Source organism: Chinchilla lanigera, unplaced genomic scaffold, assembly GCF_000276665.1.
Source record: "Chinchilla lanigera isolate Chin_1 unplaced genomic scaffold, ChiLan1.0 scaffold00153, whole genome shotgun sequence".
NCBI classification, from domain to species: Eukaryota; Metazoa; Chordata; class Mammalia; order Rodentia; family Chinchillidae; genus Chinchilla; species Chinchilla lanigera.
In genome coordinates this window covers 382,201-397,759 of record NW_004955554.1, presented here as the reverse complement: position 1 = coordinate 397,759, position 15,559 = coordinate 382,201, and the positions used below count along the sequence as shown (strand labels likewise).

Below are 15,559 nucleotides of genomic sequence, written 5' to 3'. Positions count from 1 at the left end.
AACCTCTACCCTACCCAAGCTTACACAGGGTAGAAATAATAACAAAAGGCCAGAGGAAGCCAAGATGGAGGAGACATGGGGATTGGTCAAACTGGAAATGTGCAGCTCACACGGCACACAGCCCTCCACACTGAACTGCCAATGTCAAAATGGCAAGTAGCAGCCCAGGAAACGTGGCTTTGCCCCCAAAGAGTGATGGGCCACCTCCCACTCTGTCAGTAGGACACATAAGCCATGTGCCCAGAGACCATTTACCCATTAGCAGAGGGTCATTGTAAAAAAAAAAAAAAAAAAAAAAAAGTATTTTATTTTAAACTTAGTGGGAGCTCCTTCTAAAAGGTAAAGCTAATGTCAGGCATAGTGATGCATACCAGTAATCCTAACACTGTGCTAGGCCGAGGCAGGAGGACCACAAGTCTGAGTTCCATCTAGACAACTTAGTGAGATCCTGTCTGTTATGGTTGATACGTTGTGTCAACTTGGGGAGTCTAGAGGTTTGGCTAAGTGACTCAGCAGGAAGCCAGGTGCTTACTTTGTATGCATCCTGAGCCTGTGGAAGAGGAGGGCATGCAGATTATGTGAGAGCTACATGCCGCTTAGGTGGGGGTAGCCTGTTTACAAAGTAAGGCAGGGAAAAAGGCTGCTTGCGGCGATTCCTCCCTTTTTGCTCTGGCTGTTTGCTGTTCGGCTGCCATTCCCCCCTTTGCTCTTGTTGGTTTGCTATCTTCTGCCTCGGAGCCAGCCAAGTATGAACTGAAACCTCCACAAATTGTAAGCTAAATAAACCTTTCCTTCCTTCATTTTGGCATTGGGTATTTTGTCTCAGCAATGAGAGAAAAGTAACCAAGACACTGTCTCAAAATAAAAATGTTTTCTGGGGATATTCAGTACAAATGCCCTGGGTACTGAAAAAAAAAAAAAAAAAAAAAAAACCAAGAAAGAAAGAGAGAAAGAAAGAAAGAAAGAGAAATAGTGAAAGGGAGGAGGAGAATGCTGTGAACTGGTTGGTCCAGTTTAGATGCTAAGGATACCACAGTCCTAACAATGAGGAGACCCTAGACCCTGGAAATAGACTAGGAGAGACAGGATGGAAAGGATACAGATTCCAGACTCTGGAAGCAATCCAGGCACAACCTGACCAGTCGGCTGAGGGAGGGAACTGCAGACGGAAGGAAGAAGGTAGATGCAAATTACAGTTGAAACATCTAATCAGCAGGTCTTCTGATGATTTTGATGGTTTGGTTTAAATGTAGTGGTGAATCAAAGGTAATTTCTCTGCAGAAAAAAACAAAGAGTAATTTGAAATATGGTAAATCTGAGACATTGGTGAGAAATTCAAGTGAAAATAAATGACTTAAAACTTAGGTACACAAACCTAAAGCCCATGAGAGATCTAGAATGGAGACTTTATTGTTATGAAAATGGAATTAAAATCCAAGCAAACTAAGGCTTCCACAAGACAGTGCATGGTACAAGAAATATAGAATAAAAACAAAACACATTGCCGCAAACACTACACACAACTCCTTGAGGTAGGTACTGCTGTCCATGGCTCCCACGTGACAAAATGCAGACAGTACAATTTAAAAGGGTAACAGGACATAAAGGGGAAAGGGATGTATCTTACCCAAAGGTCAGACAGCTATTAAGCCTTGCCACGTCTGCATGGCTGGTGGGATCCTGACGGGGGTGACAGGAGGTTGAGAAAAGATGAGACACAGGAGAAGGAGAGCTGTGCCAGTCTGGTCACTGCCCTCTGATGGAGAAGTGGTGGTACCGGGCAAGCCCCAGGGTCTTCATTTATACACAGTAAAAAGAGGATGAGCATGTGATGGGCTAGAAAGTACAAGGTCTCAGTGCTTTGCTGAGCCCAGGGAAGATGAGACATTCTCAGAGCTATTTGTGCTTTGGTTAACAGGGAGGAACGTGGAGGGCCTGGGAACCTGCTGATAAGCAACTGAGCTAGGAGGTCAGCTTGTTTGCATGGTCCACCTCCGGCATTCCATGTCCTGGGAACAGCTTTGCTCCAGTCTCAAGGAATTCACCAAGCTCTGCCTCAGGGCTCCCCACTGAGCCCAAATTCATTCTGAGAAGAGCCAAACTCTGACTCTAATAATTCAGTCCCAACTCTTCAGCTCAGAATCAAGCAAAAGCAATCAAACACTGTCCATTGACCTCCGGATTGGATTTCTCTTGTGTAACTTGATTAAATTTACTAAAATTTCTCACGTATGACAGGTTACATATGTAATTTATTTCTTAAATTTAAACCAGTGCGTTGTGGAGGATGGAAACATTTGGTCTGCACAGAGCTCTGTGGAGAACCATAGCTCTCACGTGGGTCTCTGGAGCCACTCCTCGTACCAACCTGTCACAAAGCGGAGAGGTCACCCTCCTGTGTAGCCAGCACCTGTGACCCTCCCAGCTTCACGTTGCAGCTGTCCGCGGAGTGACATATGACTCCGCAGACCCACGGCTGCCCTTGCTTTTTCTAATTGTGATTTAACATATATAGACTGATTGTTGCTATGTTTCTGGAAAAAGGTGAATAACCAATCTTTAACATTTTAAATCAATCTGCATTTAATATATATCATGGGATTTACAAATTCGCACTCACTTCCCAAATACAGTATCAGCAAAGGTGAAAAGGTCTGAAGTCTTATTTTTAATTCCCAAAGGTTAATCAGGTGCAGAAGTGCTGTATAAAAAGGCTAATCATAATTTTTGTTTAAACATTTTATTCTTATCCCATCCCACAGCCCTATTTAATAGAAATCTAATTTTGCAGGCAAACCTTTTTGAATAAGAATTTGAAGAAAGTTCTGCACACAAATATCGCTCACTTTTCTAGGGAGATCACCTTAATCACATCCCTAACAGCTTTCCACAAAGAAGAAACAGGCTGCCTCATGGGCATCAGGAAATAAAGACATACTGTCTTCCCAAGATTTGGGGGATTAAATGGAATCACATCACAAGACTTTAGGAATATACAAGACTGCTGAGAACAGGTTATAAAAATTTATTTTCTTTCTTATCAAAACTATAAATTTGAAATATTCAGGTTCAGAGTTGTATTATAAAAGCTCTAGAAACAGAAAATCTGTTTTCTTGATCCAATAACTTTTGTGTGGTTTGATGGATGGTAATTACTATAGTAAATATGAGCATTTTGCCCCTCGAAGGGAAGGCCGGCATCCATTACTATGTAGGTCTGCATAGATCACATGGGATATCCGATAACCTATTGAATAACTTGGCACATTTCAAGTACAACCTAAGAGATTCAATCTGAACCCTGTCAAATCCATATTCACAGGAACCAATGCGCCATACTTGAAGCACAATACATTATTCACAAACACACTCCAAGCTTTTCTTACAGATTTATGGAGCAATTTATATGGAAAAGTATACACACCTCCACATTTCCATCCCATTCCTACCACCTTAAACTCGTACTACTGTAATCAATGTCTTCTAAAGAATAAATCTGAAAAATAAAATCTAATAGTGCAAAAAAGTTTCTAAAGAGATTAATTCAAACTTATGTCGGCAAAGATTTTTAATAGGAAAAAACAAGCAAGATTATTCTTTCTTCTTATAAAATGGAAATCACTTACAAATATTGAATTTAGTACTTATAAACTCTATGGCCTCCCAGATAACAAAAAAGTACTGAAAAGTACGCATATCTAAAGGACTTCATGAGTAACCCTGAATAGACTAAAACAATGAGGATTAAGTGTTTCTGATGAAAGGTACTGCAATTTAATTTAATAGTTAATGAATTGAGTTTCCTTTTGGTTTTGTGGCAGAAATGATAGCTATGCAGGGAATTTCCACCTTTAACAAGAACAGTATATTTCTGTTAAAGAAAAGGGATATGTTTATTTATACCTCTTTATCCAAAATTACTATACATATTGTTTGAATTTTTTCCAAATCTTTGTTTTATACTTTTAAAACCATTGTATGTAGTAGTTAAATCTGCCTACTATACTGCTAAGAGCTGTATATATTGTTGCTTCTTATAATTTGGATTGAATCTAAAGAACCACCTTCTGATACTGATTTTTTAATATAAAAAATGTTTATAAAAAGAGGTAGTGGATTTCTTGCTCTGAAGTCTTCTAAATATAGAATTTTTCTTTGTTAGTCACTGTGTACAAATGACTTTGTCAATAGACAAGAAAATTATTGGCTCTAGCTCCAAAGTAATGAGAAAATACCACAGCCAATCGCCAAAACTATGTCATTATTGTATAGTCACAAGTGACTCTAAGTGATCTCTCATGGTTCTGTTAAAGCTAGCATCCCAAAGGGAAACAGGAAATGATAATTCAATTATTATAGAAAACCCTCCAGTAGTACATTTCAGAATCACCTCCAGGAACTGTTGGCTGGCTCAAGGTTTTGTTTTCTTTTCACAATGACATTTATAGCAGGAAATCAACCCAAGGTATTGTTATTCTCCCCCAAAAAAGTACACACATAATAGAATTGATAAGGAGTGTATCTTTATGATAGACAGGAAGGAAGATAATCATTCTTACTACTGACCATGTGCACGATGCTATAAAGCATAAAACTGAAGTGCATAGAAGGGCTAGAATTAGTCTCATTCTGAAATACAATCTCCCTCATCACACATAAGTATTCACCATATTCTGCTCTATTATCCCACTTGTTCAAAATCCATTATTTTGTGAAAAAAGGAGTATAATGATGAGATTCATATATTTACTGCAGCTTTTTTATCTACAAGATTTGAACAAGTAGAAAAATTGAATCAAATAGAAAGTAATACATGCCCCTTACCATCCTAGTGAATCCATGGAAATAAGGCAGTTAGCTGACAAGTTATAGCACACCAGGATGAAGAGGTGTTTCATCTTTTCTGATATCTTCATCCATGCCAAGAATTCCTGACTTCACATAGGAAGGGAAGAATGGAGGCAGGAAGGAAGGAAAGAAGGAAGGGAGGAAGGAAGGAAAGGAAGGAGGAAGGGAGGAAGGGAGGAAGAGAAGAAGGAAGGAAGGAAGGAAGGAAGGAAGGAAGGAAGGAAGGAAGGAAGGAAGGAAGGAAGGAAGAAAGAAAGAAAGAAAGAAAGAAAGAAAGAAAGAAAGAAAGAAAGAAAGAAAGAAAGAGAGAGAGAGAAGGAAGGAAGGAAGGGAGAAAGGAAGGAAGAAAGAAGGAAAGAGAGAAAGAAAGGAAGGAAGGAAGAATGAAAGACAGACAGAGAGAAAGAAGGAAGGAAGGAAGGAAGGAAAGAAGGAAGGAAGGAAGGAAGGAAGGAAGGAAGGAAGGAAGGAAGGAAGGAAGGGAGGGAGGGAGGGAGGGAGGGAGGAAAAGATTTGCAAAAGTAAGGCATTTTACTTGAGGGGAATTGCCAAGTTTTCTATTTGAGTACATTTTGATTCTCCCCCATTATATCAAGGGTGACTAGGAAGAAACGGCCAGGGAAAGGCCACCTACCTCTGGATCTGACTGGACGCTCACTCTGCGAGTCAAGGGAGTCCTCGGTGTTCTAGTGTTGAGACAGAAACCTGAGCTTTGATGGTAAAGTGGTCCTGGAAAAGTCTCACCAAAGTTACCTTCCCAAAGCTGGACCCAGGGCCAGCACTGTAACCCCATGCCCTGGTATTAACCTCGGTGACCGTGGGAGAGCGATCCGATATCGTCAACCCAGATGCTGTTGGAGTGAAACGAAGCGCTGCCTCTGAATCACGCAAGAGCGCGGCGCACATTAAGTATTTTAATAAGCGCACAGATGAGAAGTGCAGGTAAAACTTCCTCTTGCAGGACGCTTCTCCAAAGCCATCAATTTAAGACACCATGAGGAGAGCAAGGAGCTTGGATAACCTCTGGCAGGCAGACCCTGCCGGGGAGGCAGGCAGCAGTCAACCTCAGAGTGGAGGACACCAGGAGGGACGGAGGCTGGAGGGTTACATGGTTACAGAAGGGAAAGAAAGGAGAACAAACGCCCAGAAAGGTGGCGCATAACTGGAGACCAGGACGTGATACAGTGGACTATGGATTTGCTCACACCAGACCGAAAGCCTTCTCCTGAACACTATGTCCTAAATACACTTAAAAAGCAACCCCCGCCCAAGTGATTCAAAAAATTAACAACAAAAAGTGCCTTCTTTCTAACTTTATTAAAGAACTTTTTTAAATTGTGAAGAAAAACCTACATCTATAAAAAGGAAAAAATAGTTGAATTCCTAAGTCTGTAATTCAGAAAGGGTAAAATAATGTCCCATTCACATCTAAAAACCGGTGAACCTCAGCAATAATCAAGAAGTTTCTTTTGAACGCAGCAAGGAGAGCCTAACCTTCTCACAAGATCAGAGAACCGCAGTGTGACCAGCGTGAATTGGGTGATTGTTTCTGAAAATAATTAGTAAGAAATTGAAATAAGATTAGAACTGTAGCCCTGAGATGAAGACAAGACAGCGGGCAGGTGGCTGCCTGCCTTCCCCAGCCTCCCGTTCGGGAAGCTGTGAGCCAGCTCTGCAGGGGGAGAAGGGAGGCCCCTTCCTCAGGGCTGGGCCTGCAGCCTCCGTGCAGCTCCACCAGGCTAGGCTTCTCCTCCCCATCTGAGTTGGGCATCTCCCGGCGGGACCACAGAAGCACAGCCTGCTGTCACTGTCCCGGGGTCTGAAGGACAATTTTCTCCACCCCCATCCCACACCGTACCCTCCCTGGTGGACGGTCACATGGACACTAAGCACACCCGGCTGCGTACTAAGGTCGTGGAGTTTCGTTGTTACAGCACCAAGTACAGCTAAAATAGGCCTTTAATTTTACTTCTGGAAATGTATCCTAATTACGCTTAAAGATATATATCAACAATTAGCTACAATACCAGGAAAATGAAAGAATTACCTAAAACATGAATTATAAAATTAGCTACAGAGTATTCCTTTAATGAAATATCTTGTAATAATTAAAAATCATTTTCAACTACACAGGAAAACACAGAGAGCACTAGACTCTAAAAAGAAATATACAAAACCATTGTATGGTGTAGGATTGCAATTTATACACACATGCAATTTAACCACAATGACTTTGGAGTATTGGAATTAATTAGGAGCAATTTTATCTTGTTATTTATATTTATTATTCAAAAATTTTAGAATAAATGTTTGTTACATTCAGAAAAAAAAAAAAAAACATTTCCATGCCTTTCGTGCATGATGGGAATGAGGAGAAGAGAAAATAGGAAAACAAAAAGGCAGAACGTCTGCTTTTAGGCACGTGAGTGTGCTGCGTGTGGGCACAGGTGTGCTGAGACGGGCCTTCCGGGCCCTGGGCAGCTGGGTAGCACCCGACGTGGGAGTCCCTTTGGTCTCCTGCATGGCGGGCTGGTGGCTGACCTGAGTGCTCCACACACATACCACTATTTTCTGCCTGCACTGTGATGTGCATAATGCCAGGAACTAGCTGCACAGCAGCCTCGCTGGAGAAGAGGAATGTATCTCATACCTACGTGCTATGCTTGCAGCTTGAACGACCCGCGGTGCTCGTGTGTGGAAGACTGGTCCCTACCCCAGGGTGGGGGTGGAAACTGTGGGAGGTGGGGCAGCGGAGGAAGAGACACTGGGACCCTCCCCCTTCCCATCTCTGTGGCTCTTGTCCTTTCTCTCTGACTCCAGGCTGCCCCCAGCAGGAAGCTCTCCTCTGCCGTCCTTTCATGATGCCATGTCTGCCTTGAGCAGCTGACCTGGACTGAAACCTCCAAACCCATGAGGCGAGTAAACCTCTCCTTGAAGCTGTTTCCTCAGGTGCTTTGTCACAGCAGTGGAGAGCTGGCCAACAGGACACCTATTCCCTTTTACTCCTGCAGAATGATAAGCTGATAATGAGAGTGTTCGCACGAGAAAGCAGTCTGCTGTAGAATGTGTGGCACCCAAGATATCGCAGAATTTGATAAAAATGCAACCAACAATGCTAGCACATCTATTAGTACTATTTTTAATAGTAGTTCATGGTGAATCTATTTGTTTCTCCAACAGACTGAAGACCATAACCTGGGGAAACTTTATTTAACGTTTCATTGTTAAACATGTTCCTGTCATTTAAATCAAATATAGCTGGTCTGTTTGATATACAAGTTCAGTGAAAGCGTCAATAAAACACTTGAAAATAGCCGTGCTATATTCAGAACAGTGCAACTATGCGCTGCCAGTGAGAAAATGTCTAGAGAATGGGACAGGGTGTTCTTATTTGGCTGTGTTTTGACGAGCAGGAGTAAAGCACCTGTAGATAAAGTGCTTTCTACAGCTCTGGGATACGCACGGAAACTTGGAGGGTGTTAGCATATGAGTGACGCGGACAGCAGTACATTTAAAACAGCTTCTCATGCTCGTCTATGGCACCTGACACCAAAGGAAGACCGAGGAGCAAACCGCCCCCACTGAAATTTAACTTCACAAAAATGAAACTGCACACTAAGTGCTTCGCAAGAGTCAAAAGAAACTGCACCAAAACCTTCGTGCCCACCTGCCAGTGATGAGCACACAAGCAAAAAAAAAAAAACGAATTGAATGTCTCAAAAATTATAAATTGTTCTTCCTCACTGCATATCCCCACACCCACCCTCAAAAAGCACTGAAATAGTCTTAGATTTTCATCAGACTTTTCAGACATGATGGTTAGCATGCGACATTTTAAACAAAAAGATAAACTTAGATTCTCTTCCGAAATTCTCTTGCGGTAAAATTAGAAGCAGAAAGTTTCTGCTTTAGAAATATACATTTTTTTAAAGACCTCAAATCCACAAACGGCCTAGACATTGTGGAGATGCTCAGTTCAGGAAAGACTCGTGTTCACAAAAGCATCCCTGCATCCAGAAAAGTAAAAACCTCTGTCCACACGGAGGAAAGCGCAGGCCACACACTCACCTGTGGGTCGGCCAGCGTGGCCCAGGTGGGTCCTGAGCTGAGGCCTGATGCCTCTGGCCGTGTCGTTCCAGGCTCCCGTGCTCTGAGCTGCATCCTGCCTGCTGCTTACTGATCTGCATTCCGCGAATGGCACCTAGCTCGCTCGGGCGCGCAGGGCCAAGGTCTGGGGGCCGTCACTGTCTCCTCGCTGCTAGTTTCTGCTGGCGCCCGCCAGAGGCTAAACAAGTATGTGCAGCTGAGTGAGTGCTCTCACTTGTTCATGCAGTCCACAAACTATCTCTTGCGTGGTGGGTACTCTCCCAAAGGTCAGGAGTGGGGCTAAGATGGGGCACTTTATAGCAAGATACAGCCAAGGTTCTAGCAGAGAAAAGCACTGCTTCAGGGGAGGAGAGCCCAGGGCTGTGGCTTAGGACAGGACTTTAAGGCTTCACGGGGAAAGATGGAGACACAGGTGAGGTCTCAGGGCTCTTGGTACAGGGGGAGACACTAATTACACATCTGAGCTGCGATGGTGCTTTGACAAGGTCTACAAGCACGGGGATTTGAATATCTATGGGAACACGATCTGCTGAGTAACCACAAAGAGGTCCGACAAGGCCGGCACTGCATCAGACATTGATCGCAGGCTGAAGTCATAAATGCTTCAGAAGCTTCAGTGACAGGATCTTTGGGGAAAAATCTTTCCCACATGAGACCTATCAGTGTTGCTGTTCAAAATCCCACACACGTACCTGAAATGAAATCTGGAGCAATTTCTCCAGTTGGTATTTGCTACAGTTTAGGTCCAGGTTGCCCCCAAAAGCCTCATGAGGTGGGCTGTGGGGTGACGGGCCCAGGGACACGGCACTCACCAGCAGATTCCACACGGATGAGTGCAAGGCTGGGTGTGCTGTAGGAGGTGGAGTCGGGGGAGAGGCGGCCCCGGGAGCACTGCCTGGAAGGGTCTGTCACCCGCCTCCCTTCCCCCTTTCCTCACCACCGTGAGAAGAGCAGCTTTCCTCCGCCAGACCCTCCTGCCCTGGAGCCCACAATCACCTAAACACCGGCAGCTAAAATAAACCTCTGGTCCCTTAAGTCAGGGTGCCGGGTGTTGGGTCCCAGCTGTGACAGACAGTATTTTAACTGTGCTGTGCTCTGAGGTGATCCACAGAAATTCAAGTGGTGAGTAACTGAATATCTCAACAAGGAAGGGAGCCGCCCTGGCACACACTGCTCTCCCACACGCACGGATCGCCAGTGTCCTGTAGTTTTGGTGTTTTTAGATATAAGATAAAACATTCAGCGGCCACTAAATTGTATGTAAATAAGTAGAACAAAGTAAAGACTGGCCCAAATGCTTACTATCATGGACACAGGAGAAATGTAACTCTCAGGGTGCTCGATGTCAGAAGTGCTGAGTTCAGCCCCCCTGAAACAGAAGAATGAATCCCAAGGGCCAACGGAGCGTAAGAGTGGGAAATGTTGACTGAGAGATGGCGACCGAGAGACAGAAGGGGGTGGCCACCAGGCCCTCTGTCTAGGGCAATTGATACAGCAAAGTCATAATGTGGGTGCAAGGTGAGTCAAACTGCAGGCACCCTGTAGGGTTACAAGTATAGCCGCTTAGCTACTGTGGATCCCATAGGGAAGTGAGTGACGTGGAGAGGGAACAGGAAAAACAAAGACTTCTGGGGAAGGGATGGCCATGGTGCTCCGGTCACCCACTAGGGTAACTGAGGCCCGGACTCACAGGACCAGGTGGGCTAATTACCATGTAATCCCAAGGTACCGCTTATCCCCCAGGGAGGCACGCAGGCCTGGCCGTCGCATCTCTATTTTGAGGCCTGGCCTTGTTCAGATGCTCCTCCAGCCACAGCTCTGATGTCTTTATTTTCTGCCGAATTTCTTGTGAGCCCAGTCCCTCTCTGACTGTATATTAATGTTTATCTAACTTAGCTGCCTGTAACAATAGGATTTACTTTAAAAAAAAAAAGAGCATCAAATGCAAACTGCTCTGTTTGAAAGGTGGGTGTCGCCAAGCTGTGAGACCCCAGGGGAGATGGGAAGGCTCACTTCGCACAAGTGAGAGCACACACAGTTCCTCCTCCTGGGACGCAATCTGCAGGACACAGTGAAGAGAGGACACCCACGCCCAGCACACAGCATCCTGGCCCTCAGGTGAGAAATGAAGACAGATTCTCAGGAAGGCCCAAGAATTTTCAGTGCTTCATTATGTAGAATAGAACGAGTTGGCAGCATGGCAAGCATCCATCAGCAAGGAAACCGACGCTGAAACACAGTGGCTGCACCGATAGAGCATCTCACAGTAACATGAAATAATAAAGAAGCTCGATTCCATCAGCACATGACAAAACAGCACATGTGGGTGAATTCAAGTCATGTGCCCACAAACCAACCCTCTTCAATTTTATGTTTTCAAAAATATGTGAGAATGTATATGAGACACGTTGTAAGAGTAGAGACTGGAAACAAGGCATGAAGGGGAAAAGATGGAATTAATGTGAGGAGAGAATCCTGAAATAGCCCAGTTGCAGCAATTGCTATGAAATCAATTCTGTAATTAGCACAGCCCTCTGCATTACCAAGGACAAAATCCAGACAAAATAACATTAGGCCAAAGCAAAGACTCATTAAACACAGAGCAGTGTTTCCAATCTTTCGCTAGCATCATGATATTACCCATGAAACATATGTCTATATATGCAGGCATAAAAGGCCGCCTTTTGCTTCTTCTCCCAGCCTAACCACTGCATATACCTGAATCACATCTGAGGGCAGGTGCAGGCACAGACCCTTGCACAGATGTTTGGGAACATAGAGCAGACAGAGCCTGACACACGTGCATCTTATTTATTGATTACATGGAGTAGGAGGATTCTTAGGATTCAGGACTTTTGCTGCTAAACCCACAAAACCCCAGGGTGAGTTGGTCCCTTGCTCATTCTGTGAGCAAATTCGATAGCACGCCCTCACCTCTGCAGTGTGGTTTGCTCTGTTATTAGCTTCACTCTGCTCCTTACAGCAAGGTATTTTTTTTCAATCTTTTAGGAACTTTGGACATTCCATTCATGGAAATCCTATGAGCAAAAAGAAAATAATTTCAGATATTTTAGATATAAAACTAATGGAATGCATATAAAATTTTATAAAACTAACCCAAAGTCAAAAAGAAATTATACAGTATTATCTAAATTATCCAGGCAGTAAGTTCTATAACACAGCATGATAAAATTGAGAAATATAAGTAGTCCTTGGTCAAAGTTATTTTTCACAGCAAAGAGACGATGGAGCAAGCAAGTATAAAAAGATGAGTAGAAAATGCCAGATCCATAAATCAGACGATAGTGAAATCCTCGTTACAGTGTAGTCACAACCTCACACACTATTGAGGCCACAGACAGAATAGTTTTGTTCACTTCTTCATATAAAATAACATTAATATTATATAAAATAACTTCATTTTTACTGCCCAAAATCTAATGTGAAAGATACGACATTATTTTTTTGTTCAATTATTTATTTTCTTTTCATTCCCAAACAAAAGTCCCCACTGGCCTCTTGGAAGCTATTACTTTTTTATGTCTTATTTTGAAGACCAGAGAAAACCATATTTACCAGTAAATAAACTGCAATATTTGATTTCCTTCAGAAGAAAGTGATAGAGTCTGCACAAACGCATATGGTTTCTTGCTCCTTGGATAAATTTTGAATACATTTGCTTCCATTCATTCTCATAAGCAGTCACACAGGTCCAAGGTCACTCTAGAAATGGTCTAATTCATCATGCAACTTCTCACACTGTTGTCTGAGTTTTTACCTTTCAAGTTATACAAGGGGGAGAAACACAACTCATGTTGTAAGTAAGAATTTTAAAACAAAACATTAGAAACAGCACTATGTATTTCATGAGTCCTTGTCTTGGCCTAACTGTGCCTGGTCTAGATTCTGTCTTTGGTAATGCTGTAGAAAAGGGTTGCCAGGCACTGCGGCACACCTGCGTAATCACAACATTCTGTGAGGCTGAAGCAGGGTGATTACAACTTGGAGCCCAGCCAGGTCAACTTAGCAAATCAGCAAGACCTTCTCTTCCAATAAAAAAAATTGTAAAAGGCTGGGGATGTAGCTCACTGGAAATGCCCGGGTTCAGTAGCCAGTACTACAAGCAAAAGGCGAGACAGAGACACAGACAGAGACAGACAGGAAGGCGGAGCGACAGAGAGAGAGAGACAGAGGCTGTGGGCAGTGCACTTTGCGGAGAAGCAAACAAAACCTGATCTGCCCCTGACTCTCCCAGGGTAGGCAGGAAGGGCAGCATCGCGTCACGGTCCCCAGCCGACTGAGACGCGGGTGCCCGGCAGGGCTCAGGGGGCCTCACAGCCCTCTGCTGTCGAACTCAGAGGCTCACAGAGCAGAGGTTGGTTCTATGAAAAGGAGGCAGCAACAATGAAAAAGGAAAACGTTCAAACTCTTCAGAACATGAACTAAGGAGAAATAAGTCAGAGGCCAGTGAAGATTTTGAAACTGTGAGAGGATCACTCACCAGGACTCGTGCACTGGCTGTGCGTGTCCTGTGGAGGACCCCGTTGGTCACCAAAGCAACCTGTGCCCGCATGGTGGCAGGACACCAGGACACTCTGTGAGGGGAGTGCTGCCAGCGCCTGCCTGGGATCCCCAGCGGAGCGGGCAAAGCCAGTGAGCCAGGTCGCTGAAGCGGGCAATGCCAGTGAGACAGGTCGCTGAAGCGGGCACGGAGCGGCGCGGCCGGATGGGAGTTCGCGGGAAGCTGAGCTTTTCCAGTCTGAGGTTTGGGTGGCTGGGCTGTCTGGGGAGGACGCGGAGCCTAGCCCTGAAGACTCCCATGTACCCTCACCACGTTCTCCTGGGCTTCCATCCTTCCTACCCGGTTCCCCTCCCGAGCAAGGGCAAGAACATAAAGTGACTGGAACCTGCATTTCATTTCTAGGAGCTGGCTACGCTTCTTGAAGACCTGCATTGCATATTTGACATATTTTCTGCTGAACACACACTTGTTTAATTTATTTTTCCTCTCACTTCTTATATGCTTCATATTCTAAAAGGTTTCCGTGCAGCTTAAACCAATGAAAATGATTTTTTAACTATATCAGTTAGAATTTTTATATATTTTATTAACATATACATGTTCTACATAGCAATAGACTTCAATGTGATCATTCTCTGTATCCATACGACATGTACTAATCAAATCCAGCCACCACTGCCACTCTCCCACCCCACACCCTTCCCGACTGCTCTAAATCACTATGCCAGTTAAAGTTCCCTGTTTCTTTGGCCAGTGGGCTGCAGGAGATCGCCTCAGAGGGGCACTCTGCCACCCAGCCACACTCACAGCCACCACGGTCACCTTTGTGAACAAGTGTGTCTTCAACATGTGATCCTTTGATAAAGGGTTATTTTTATATAGTAAATGTGCCAAATCTACATTATCACTAATACATTTTTATTCCAACATTAATAATTATTTGCTCACATAGCAAATAATTATTGAGCACCTAGAATGTGCCTGTTTTGAGATTATATCAATACACCGAAATTGATTTGAGTGTTAATGCAACTCCCAGTCTAGCAATTGGTGTGGAAAAAAGTTTTTAAAATAGCAATACTGTGAAAAGAAATTTCTAATGGTATAGCATTTTCAATCTCCAAAAGCATGAGTTGAAATATCTGTGGCATCACAGTTTCTCTTGCTTTTTGAACAGTTTCTTCCCAATTCACAATATCTAATGTACATTTGGGATCTTATTTACTCTTTCAGTTTCTTATACAGGGAGACAATGCAATGTTTACGCCTGGGAGTCTGATTTATTTCACTTACAAATATGGTCTTGAGTTGCATCCATTTCCCTATAATAGTCTCCAGTTCATCCTTCTTTATGGCTTTGTACTCTGAGTAACTACTGTGAAGATAACAAGACAATGTATTAATTATTGTTATTCTCCTATTAGCCTGTTTTGAAACTCTGTTTTATTCTTATTTTTATTCTTTTCTCTTTAAAATAAAAAAAGGAATATCTGTAGCAAACTAAGGTATATCGGAGCCACAGAATTACCAAAGGACCCAAATTCTCAAGGACAGAGTTTGTTTTGCTAGTGAAAGTGAGCATCTCCGTCTCTCTCCTTCCCCGGGACTCAGCACTCAAAGTTCTCAGCTTCATGGAAGAAGGTCACTTTGGTTGATGTTTTTCCAGATTGGTCACCCGGCACCAGAGCAGAACCAGGAAGCAGAGGAGCAGGGTGGATGGGAAGGTGCCCAGCCCTGGAGGCCAGGAACCGGTGAGAAGGCAGGAGCTGGGGCAGGAGATGCCCTGAGGTCACAGGTCAGGCCCTGCCTGTCCCTGTCCCGGACAGACCACCTCCTCACAGGACAGTCAGCAGCGCCCCTCCAGTCACCTTCTAAACCATGGAGGGCTGGGGGCAGCCCAGACCTCAACCCTAACGGAGAGGGGCATCTTCAGTGATCACCTTTGCAGGAGCTCCGCTTCATTTCACTTCTGCTAAAATGTGGGCTTTTGCCCCATTTTCTGAACAGGAACACCGAGAACACTAGACAACACACTGAACTACCAGACTTCCCATGTAGAAAGCTGTCTACAGCACACTTACA

At 43.9% G+C, this 15,559-nt stretch overlaps 1 long non-coding RNA gene across 1 annotated transcript; it reads right to left on the bottom strand.

The window, feature by feature from the left end:
* Positions 1–1,257: 1,257 nt before the first annotated feature.
* Positions 1,258–14,807, bottom strand: LOC102006829. Its single transcript, XR_264945.2, has 4 exons — positions 14,771–14,807; positions 12,532–12,733; positions 11,890–11,993; positions 1,258–1,275 (listed from the first exon to the last, which is right to left on the bottom strand). It is a non-coding gene; the product is annotated as an uncharacterized LOC102006829 (long non-coding RNA).
* Positions 14,808–15,559: the final 752 nt, after the last annotated feature.